The sequence below is a fragment of the Mus caroli genome, unplaced genomic scaffold (genome assembly GCF_978045245.1).
Source record: "Mus caroli unplaced genomic scaffold, Mus_caroli_1 scaffold_44, whole genome shotgun sequence".
NCBI lineage: Eukaryota > Metazoa > Chordata > Mammalia > Rodentia > Muridae > Mus > Mus caroli.
In genome coordinates this window covers 864670-875646 of record NW_028227299.1, presented here as the reverse complement: position 1 = coordinate 875646, position 10977 = coordinate 864670, and the positions used below count along the sequence as shown (strand labels likewise).

General features: G+C 40.3%; 1 pseudogene; it reads right to left on the bottom strand.

Moving 5' to 3' along the window:
• Nucleotides 1-1131: 1131 nt before the first annotated feature.
• On the bottom strand, nucleotides 1132-3878 carry LOC146999733 (uncharacterized; annotated as a pseudogene).
• Between the last annotated feature and the right edge of the window lie 7099 nt (nucleotides 3879-10977).

The window sequence follows — 10977 nt, the reverse complement described above, 5'->3', positions numbered from 1 at the left end:
GCATCTAACTCTGGAGAAATTTCAAGACTATACTTACCTTGCAGAGCTGTAGTGTCCCGCAGTTCTGGTTCCGCCCCGCGAACGAGGGATCTTCCTTGCGCATGTGTGATGGTATAAAGTCCCCGGGTCTTTGGCGCCACGTATCCCGAGCTTTTGTCCCCGCCGGCAAGAACACACTCAGGCAACCAGAATCTTCTGTGGCAAAGCTTTATTGCTTACTTCTCAGGAAGATCCCGACCCCAGAAAATGGAGTCCCTTATATAGCACTCAGCCATGACGTTTCAGCACCTGTAGTGGCGTGACAGCTCTTGATTCGTTGCTCGCTCATCACACCACTATTACACCCTGAGAATGGGCAGTGACTAGGAGTGAGTTCACTCTCGCACTTGCGCACAAGGCTTGTTTACTAGTTTGTCACAGTGGAGGCTAGCGCCATCTTATAATGGTGATTGCTAGCGGCACGTGCACGGCTCTCCACAGTGATTGCTCGCTGCTCGCTGCACGGCTTTCCACAATTTGCAAGTTCAAGGCTAAAGATTCTCTCCATAGCTTTGGAAAAAAAATCCAACCTGATCTAGAGATGTAGGTCTGTGGTAGTGTTTGATTTGAAAGTTCCGTGGCCTAGATTCACTCCCTAGCACCAGAAAAGGAAAAGCAAAACAAAAACAACATACCTGAGCAAGAGATGCTGCCTAGGTATATAGAGTATCTAAGATTGTTCCCCTGTCCTAACTATCAAAATGAAAACAACACTAGCCTTGAACATGATTCCCAACAGTAAGGAAGTTTGGACATGCATACCTATTGACAAAGTACTACAGGATCAGACTTCCATGTTAGCAGTGTTCCATTTAAGTTATGAACAGTGTATATAATCTACATTTCATGCTCAGAGTATCTGAGAAGCAGCTGCTGCCCATTAGGAAACAATATTCATATTAAAGATTGAACAAGTTCTTACCATGCACAGAAAAATTACATTTAGAGCCATAAAGAATTGGTGAATATTCTAGCATTGGTATTGCCATGAAAGGTGGGTTTTGCATGTGGATAAAAGCAAAACCCCACTCTGAAACTAACAGCTCTATCCTCCAAGACTGTCTTTGCAGGGGTAGCTCTTAGGAGACAGCATCACTTTTTAGGACGTGTTTCCATCAACACAGTCCTGAGGGGATTCTGTTGTAAAGTTGGCAGGCACTGAGAAGCCTGGCTTCTCTTGCTTTCAAAATTCCTTGTGTGGAATTTTAAGTGTTTCAGCAGGCTACATTTGTGTTTGTAAGTTTTCTGACATTGTTCACATGTGAATGGTCTGTCTTTGGTATGTCTTACAAGGTGTGCACTGACTTGTGACTGCCGCCTAAAGAATTTCCCAAAGAAGGTGCACTGGTAAGGTTTTCAGTCCTTCTGATTTGTCACAGTTTCTCTCAGGCCCAAATGAAACATAAACTCCTTCTTACACAGCCTAAACTGCTGTTTTTCACCATCAAAATAATCTGTGTGCTAGGGGATGTCACCTCAGTAGATGGATCACTACCTACAGCATTCTCATAGGTGTCCTCTTCCTGGCTAAGGAGCTGCTGCCCAGAGGTGTCTGACCCTGTCCTATCTCTAGGGCCCCCTAGTGCTACCCTAGGTTTTTTCTTTTGGTTTTCAAGTAAATGCTATATTGCTCCTGGTGAGCAAAACACAGTGCTATCTGAGCAACAGAGTTGGGTTTCTTGCGGGGATGAACCCTAGAGCCAGTGGAGGAGGTTCTAGAGCTGGAGGGCTGTGCATCCCAGGAAATCCTAGGCATCTCCTGTTGGGAGAAAATCTGGGTTTCCTCGGGTACTGGAGTCAACCAGCAGCTGTACTGGGGGGCTCTTTACCAGGAAGTTCCAGCTGTTCATATTCTTTGGATAAATGGAATTCAGAAAGTGATTCAGAAATTAATTAATTAATGTGTGTGTGTGTGTGTGTGTGTATGTGAGTGTGTGTACTTACTCTTTTCTTTGCTGATATAAATTCACCATTTTCTCCTCCCAACATCAAAAGCTGAGAGAAGAAATGTAAATGAAGAGAACACTAAATGGCTTCCATCTTGGGCTGGAAGTTCTCAAGTAGCACCACTGACCTCCCCTCCTTGAAGAAGTCTACTGTTCTCTGTCCTTTCTATCCTTGGTTCCACTGAATCCTTTTCTACTTTCCAGGGCCTGGTAATTGTTCTATGTGTATAGAATCCAGCAGGCTCTCATCTTGTGTCTATCTTACCATGTCAGAGAACAAACTCTGGTAGGACTCTGCTATTATGTGCTAGACAGAAGAGGAAGGGCAATTTGAAACCCCACATCACGGTGACTCATTTTTTCCAGCCGTTGTTTTGGACATAAGAATTCTCACCATCTATTTCCCCCTCAGTTAGGGCTACTTCACCAGGAGCCTCTGACCAATGTTATCTGCTTTAGCCTTACAATTTTAAGAATAAGTACTGAATAATGGGAGGGGCCTGCTATGCTTCCTTAAAAGGTATTCTCAGCTCATCTGCTTTCCATGGAAGTAGTGAGACTCTATCTAGGTTTAAAGTTGATGAGCTAAAAGAGGAGAGGAAACCCTTAGGCAGAAACCAAATCACCCAGAAAACCTTTCTAGTCTTTTCAAAGGAGCAGGAGCTCTCCTGCTGCCTGCAAAAATGTTTGTGTGTGTATGTGTGTGTGTGTGTGTGTGTGTGTGTGTATAAAAGAGGGTGTTGGAGAGGGAGAGAGAGAGAGGGAGAGAGAGAAAGAGACAGAGACAGAGAGACAGAAATGAAGAGATAGCAAAGTTGGAAAAATATATACTAGAATGATGCATAGAAAACATGTGGTTATTGCATTGGTTTTGTACCCAAGCCAGATTATCTGCACATTTTGATTTCAACAACACAAATAACTACCAGTCATTGCTTCTGCCTACCAACCTAAGGACCAGAAGGTAAAGTATCACAGTATCCCAGCCCTTGGATCCTAGGGCCTTACTCCCTGTTCTCCTGCAGTTTCAGAGTCTCAGCAGACAACTGGTATTCCCTCCTCATTTTTAAGTACTGGCCATTTGTACTGCTTGACATGGCATGTGAGTTGTGATGGATGGTATTCCAATGTCTATCCTAATTAGGCAACAATCTTGATTATTCTAATATCATCTTCAATGACATTCAACAGCATGTGACATGTACAAATAACCTCCACATCCTGGGTAACCAGAGTCCTATTCCTAAGATCCTCCTCCATTTTTCTGTTCAGATTCTCTGCTCACAGCCCATGCTAGCTAAAACCACTAACCAATGCTATCCTTGCCTTCATTCCCACCCTCTACTCCTTTACATTGAATGAAACACCATCACTTGATGCTGAGAGAACTTGGTACTTATTGAATATCTTTCCATGGATTGTCACACTGCCTCCTTCTGTCTGCCTACCAAGGGAGTGAGGACATCCAGATCACAAGGCTGACATCCAACTGTTGGTGGATAACCAAAGTAGTTGCTGAGGGAAGCAAAAACTAGCACCAGCATAATTGATGACTGGAGAATACAGGCTGGAAGGTAACTTGAGAGGACATTTGACCATGTCTATTATGTTTAGAGAACTGATAATGCCAACTTGTCCCAACTCTATCATAGAACATGAGCTTTGAAACAGAAGTGAAGAGCAGGAGGGGTAGGAGATTGCCTTACCAATATTCAGAAAGGTCTGGCTTTGGCCAGGACCATGGAAACTGCTTTGCCGTGGCCCTTGTGCTGGGATCTCAGAGATCTCCTGGACAGGTTCTATTATCTGAAGTTTGGGTGGACCCACAGGTGTTTTGGATTGTGTGACAAACATACCCATCTACATCAGTTCTTCCAGGAGTATGTCACACATGTTGATCTGAAGAAAATTTCAGAACCCATCATCCCACTGAAATGCAGCTCCTTTTACCTCACAGGATGTACATCATTGGCCAGGAGCAATGGGAGGAGCTTTTAGCTTTCCAGTAACAACTACAGACAACACACATAAAGGAGACAGTGGGGTCAAACACATTCCATACTCACAACAGATTTATACCTACATGGCCACATTTCAATTACTCAAGAGCCAGGGGAGGTCATGAAGTGTCTAGACCCTTGAAGATGACATCTTCTATTTTCAACAAAACCAGGAATACAGAAAGAAAGCAAAAGCATTCAGTCATGCTACCTTCAGGAGGCAGAGTCCTTTGGCAGAGTCCTGTCCATTCAGTCAACTGCCCTGACCCTGAAGCAACTGCAAAGCAGCACCTGTTTTGTGCTGAGGTCATGAATCTCAGCTGGCTGCTCTCCCACAGACACTGCCCAGTGTACATCCAGGCCTTTCCTGAACAGAGGCTTTGAGAAGTGGTTTTGAGCATAAAGCAATACTGCCTTCCTTCTGAGGATTTTTGGGTATGCTAATGGGAACTGCTATTGGAATTTCAAATGGGCCAGTGATGTGTATCACTCATGATGCAAAGCTCTTCCTAAGCTCTCACAAATTCAGACATCTACACACACACCCTATATTCATCATGCAGATCAGGAAAACCTAGGAAGAACCAGATACTGTTACATATTTTCCTGTGACTTAGATGTTCTATGGATACTTAACAGGAGGGATCGCGTTTGTTGTCCTTATTTACCCTAACCAAAGCTCATTGCTTTGCTGCTGGTTAGTAGTTACAGGGAGGTAAAAGCATCTATCCACTTAAGGATAACACATGACCAACAGAAAGAGTATATAGCACAGGAAATTTTTATGTTTACTTCTAACTGTTCTACCACAGTGAGTAATCAGAGATATAGGCATGGATCCATTTCATGGAAGACAATTTGAAGTGTCTTCAGGTAAAACAATGTCCAAGCACATATATAGAGAAGCAATAATAGTTTATAATAAACTATGTTCCAGTTCCCTCCTTTTATATGTTTTCTAGACTATCTGGCATTGCCTTTTCAAACTGTTCTGTAAAGATCCAAGCAATACATATCTCAGGCCATTCATCACTACAGTGATAATTGTAGTAACTGATGCTGCTCCAGAAATTCATTTACTGATAATAAATGAGGCATTGCCATTTTGTGTGTTGGAGTGTGGGCATGGAGTCAGGAACCGTGGAGACTCTGTGACCTCATTGCTGAATCCAGCAGAAGAGAATGTTTAAAGGGGCTCTGGGGAAGGCTAGTGGCTGTGGAATGACACAGAGACAGAATGGCTCATCCTGACCCAGCTTCCTGCCTCCATTTCTGGACTGAGAACAAACAACCACAACCAATCTTCACCTTGTATCCTGGCCTTTTGTGATCTCTCTTGAGGTCTTCTATCAGGGTGATAAGTCTTTGTCTAATTTCCGGGCTGAACTTCTGGGTCTTGGTCTTTGCATTGGGCAGAATATACAGGAACTGCTCCAACAGGAGCAGTGTCAGGATCTGCTCCACAGAGTGTGTCTGAGGATTCAGCCACTGGAAACAAAGTTCCCAGAATTAGCAGAAGGCCCCGTGAGGCCCATCAGCTTCATCATACTGGAACTACCTGAAGCGCTGGACGAAGGCTTCACAGGCTGCCATATTACCAAGGCTGAGTAGAGGAGCCCTGTGGGGCAGAGTTAACGGTTGCTGCCATTTTTCCCACTGGACGGCTCTTTCTTGGTCCTGGGTCCTCAGGTCTCAGGTGTTTCCTTGGGCCTTCAACAGGAATGACACCTGCAGCAGAGAGGAGGCCACCGTGAGAAAGGAGACATGGGAGTGATAACTAAAGTTCCTGTCCTTTCAGCTTTCAGAATCTGATGCGAGACATGGACTCTTCACCAAAACATAAGTGTACACATCCAACTCTGCCCCGAGATGCCAAAAGTTATACAAAGCATGCCCACAAACCCTTTTTGCAGACTCTTTGGACCTGTGCGTTCTAGTAGGTTAGCCACTGGCCCGTGTGGCTACTGAACTTGGAATTAGTGGAAGCTGGAAGTTTTTATTCCTAGCCGCAAGGATCCCTGCAGAATGTTCCCTGCTGTTAGGCAGCCATGTTCTGAGCAGTCCCATGAACTGCAGCTAGGAACACCTATCCTTCTGCAGACTAGAACAATAGGGCCCAGCTTTCATTCTCAACACCCACACAGTGCCAACAACCATTTGTAATCAAGTTCTAGGGGATCCAACAAACTCTTTTATCCTCTCCAGATACCAGGCATGCATGTAGTGTACATAGTCCGTCATGCGTACAGGAACATAAAACATCCATACACAATTAATAAGATATGATCATTAAAACTTTAAAAGAGGTGCAGGCATCTAATCCCACTCCTCACACAATAATGGTATTCACGTGTTTCCCCAAAAGGGGAACAGCTACAGTTTCCCTGAGAAAGCCCTCCAGCTTTGAGTGTCCATTAGTAACCTTTGCAGACAACTCTTCCTCTCTTGATCTTGTCACACCCACTAAGTGGAATGACCTCATGCCCACCTCTACCACTTTGTCTTTGCTATAACCTTCATAATAGTTTTACTCGAAGGAAAGAAAAAAAAAACACTATACGAAGAGATGAATGTCATAAAAAATATCTCAGGAGTTCCTATTGTGAGATCCATTCTCTGTTCACTCCACATCTGGAGACAGGGCCTAGTCTAAACATCCCTCACACATCTGTGTGCTTATCTCCCACTGGAACTTAGGAGCTAGACAGAAGTATTGTTCTTTCCCTTTGGTGTGATGAGGGGTGAGGTAAAAAAAAAATCTTAGAGTCACTGAATTCATTGAAAGTTCTCAAAGACTGGTCTCCCCAGCTTTCAGGGCTTGTGCCTACTGTGGCATTGGAGAGCTTCTTTCTCTGGCTGGATTTCAACTTCTGCCCTTCTACCCTTTTTCCCTTTCCCCCTCAGTGCCTCTTTTCCTTCCTTCCCGCTTCCCTTTCCTAAAGCAGTTTCTTTTCTTGACCTCTTCTCTAAAAGACTGGCCATGAAAATGACCTCAACCCCATTTCCCCTCTAACATTTCCTTGCAAAAGTGAAGAGATACCTAGCCTGTGCATTGGTGACTCAGAAACACCTATGTGCCTATCTAAAAGGAGCCTGAAAGGATTATAGTATCCAGGCACATGGAAGAGGAAAAGCCTCTATGGAACCCTTAGAAGATTCTACTTTCCTTGATCTAGATATCTAGGCTTCCAAATGAAGCCCTCTGGGTTTGTATCACCCAAGAGATGAGCATGTGGTACATATCCATGTTGAAATTTGAGAAACATATAAATGTTTACATATAAACACTTAAATGTAGACAAGGCTGAAATCATCTACAAGCTTACTTAGTACAGTCATGGTTTACTTGGTAAGACTAAGCAAAGCATTACAAAGAGAAATTGGGGTGAAGTGTCTCAAAGCTCTGGGAGAACAGATTAGTAATTTTGTTGTTGTAAAATAAGTACCTTATTAAACATTTATAAGATAGGTGTTTGACTTTCCAGATTTCTGAGACCCTAAGCAAAGAAATCTGTAGGTAAGCTCTGTCCCAGCTGTGTAGTGGCCAGAATCCCTCCTCCCTGTGATCCTAGGTCAAAGGCTACTTGATTAATTAGATCACACATTAATAGGTACTCTTATTTGGTCAACATGAACATCTCATACCAAGCTGCAAAACCTTATTTCTCATCTCTAGTATCCTCAACATAATGATTTAATTATTATAATTACTATTATTAGAGTAATTGCTATTATTACTATTAATAATAAAAATAGTAATAACATTATTATTATTATTACATTGTATGTATGAGGAATATGTGAGAATATGGCTGTACAAGTGGGTTGTGGTGCATGGGATGACTAGAGGGTGGCTTTTGGGAGTCTGAGATTCCTTCCCACTACCAAGGTTTTTTAGGATGGAACTAGGTACACAAGATTGCAAAGTGAGTGCTTTTACCTCCTACCACACACATCTGAAACCTAGTGCTCATTATAACTCTCACCATTGTTTTTACCATGAAACTGCCTGACTTCAAGTCCTATGAACCCTCTCATTATAACACAAAGCAAACAATGCCTTCCCAGGCAGGTTGCAGCCTGTCCCTGGCTCCTAGGTCCCATCCACCGGGTCTCCATCCTTCAAGTGAATATCCAATCTTCAATTATGCCAACTGGCACTCTCTATTGCACATCCTTTCTCCTGCCTCCCCCATTCACAGGAACTTTCAAAGACCTATTCAGAATCATTCACCTCACCTTATACTTAGGTACTTCATGAACTGGGGCTACCAAGAATGAACATCTTCTCTCCCTTGCTCCTAGACTTGACTGATCTGCTGTCTCCCTTTGTCAAATCTCTCCATGCATCAATGGCCTCATGGTGCTGGCCTAACAGATCATCAGAAAAGAATCCCTTCTCAGAAAGCTGCCTCCTTTCTCCCACAGACCTGTTTAATAATGCAAAGAATCTGGCTGCTTGTTGCCTATGGCAAGTCTTACTGACACTTCAGGGGTGGGGTTAGCCAGCATCTATCATTTGAGCCTGCAAGAGTCAGATGAGGGTATCTCTAGCAGCTCATAGATAATCCCCCTCCCCCGACCACCACCAACACACAAATTTCTCCACTTTGTGCTTACTTTGAGTAACTCTGGAAGGAGCTAGATTTCTCTCTCTGGAATCTCTGTCCCTGACATGAGAGTCTAAGATTCACTGCTGTGTTCCAATGCTGACAGATACAAAGGAGTTGCATTCTTCCTCACACTGGCTTCAATACAAGTTTCATACTCCTTAGCCACATCTACCTTTTGAAGCTCCAATTGACCATATGTCACCTTCAGGAGGCACCTTTTGTATACACAGCTTAAGAAAACTGGATTTTAAGGGTCAGTGTGGAAAGGTTCTAGGTCCCTGTGTCCTGATTAGGTCAGGGTTATTGAGGTCAAGCAAAGGCAGGGAAACCACACAATACTGTATGGAGCATAAATGTCTTCCTTAAAATTTGAATAAGACATTGGAACCACAATGACTGACAGTATAACCAGTAAAATGTACTAAGACAGAATAATTTCAGCACTCAGGGGGCAGAGGCAGGAAAGTCTCCATGACTTGGAGACTAGCCTGATATGTATAGTGAGTCCCAGGCCGGCCAGGGCTCAATACTAACACCCTATCTGTCTCTGTTAGGTCTCTCAACTAATTAGGAGCAGTCATACCCTCCTTGTAATTCTTTTTTTGTTTTGTTTTGTTTTGTTTTGTTTTGTTTTGTTTTGTTTTGTTTTGTTTTCATTCAGTATCAAAGAAAAAATAAAAAGACAGCAGCTAGTTGTAAAATAAAACTCAAAAGTAAAGTTTCCTGATAACTCTTCCCATGTAGACTTCAACAGTGCTCCTCAACTCTTCTCAAAATACTATAATATTATACTGGCATTGAACATGTACTTGAATTATCTGCCTAGTTTTAAAGAAATTGGGAAAAAATGTAAAAACCCTAAGATCCAAATGAAAATGCAAGCACTTATGTTTCGAACCTAAGACATAAAAACAAGATGATCATTGGCAACTATGAGTGCTTATGTTAAACAAAAAGTGTTCAAATATATGCATACACACACATCCATATATATGCATATATAATATGTTATATATTATATACATTTTGAATATTAAATAGGTTAACAAACATATAATGATATATATTGAATATATGTTGTATATTATATATATGATATAATTGTGTGCGTTCATATGTGTGAGGTTTCTGTGTGTGTGTTTGTGAGTATATGTGTGTGTGTGTGTGTGTGTGTGTGTGTGTGTGTGGTTTGTATGAATGTGTGTAAGCCCAAGGTCAGATGGATTCACTATCAATATCTTAAACCATTAAGGAACTAAGAGCAATAATTCCCAAACTATTTCCAAAAACTAGGAAAAAAAAAAGAAGCACTACCAAATACATTTTATAAAGCTGGTATTACTATGATTCCAAAAATCAGAGGATACAACAAAAACTAGACCATTTTTCCTGATAAACACAAAGGCAAAAATAATCTAGAAAATACTTAATAATCAAATTTTAGAACACATTAAAAAGACCCTACCCATGGTCAAGTTGACTTTAACTTAAGTATTCCAATCAACATACTTCTAGAGCAAATATAACAGGAACAGAAATCACGTGATTATCTCAATAGCTGAAGTAAAGTTCTTTTTGAAGTTCAACATCCCTTCTTGGTAGGAACTCTGGAAAAAAATGGATAGAAAAAAGAGAAATCCACATAAACAACTCCATATAGGATATATTCAGCAAACATAGATCCAATTATAATAAATCATATAAATTATAATATACACTTATATATTATATTAATATATTAATAATGCTTAATTAATAATTCATTGAGAATATATTATTATATTAACAATATAATTAACAACATACTTATAATATAGGAATATGTTATGGTAAACCATATAAAAATCTCCATATAGGCTATATGTAGGAAAACGATAATAATAATTAATATAAACTGTATTATATGTATATATTATATCTATATATTTATACTATATAATTAATAATGATGTATTGATAACATAATTATAATTTATGAATAATTGTATTATAATGTTAGAATAAGATTATTAGAATATAATATATTAATAATATAAATAGTATAATTATAATCTAGAAATATATTATGATAAACCATATAAAAATCTCCATATATGCTATATGTAACAAACCTATAGTCAATAATCATAAATCATATAAATCACAATATATTAATATGTTAATATATTAATAATGTATACTTAATAATTAATGGATCATACAATTATAATGTGTGGTTATAATGTATTATAGTAACATTATAATAATATGATATAGTAATAATATAATTATAATATATGAGTATATTAAAATAAACCATATAAAAATGTCCATGTAGGATATATGTAACAAACCTATAGCCAATTATATTAAATCATATAAATTACAATATATTTATAT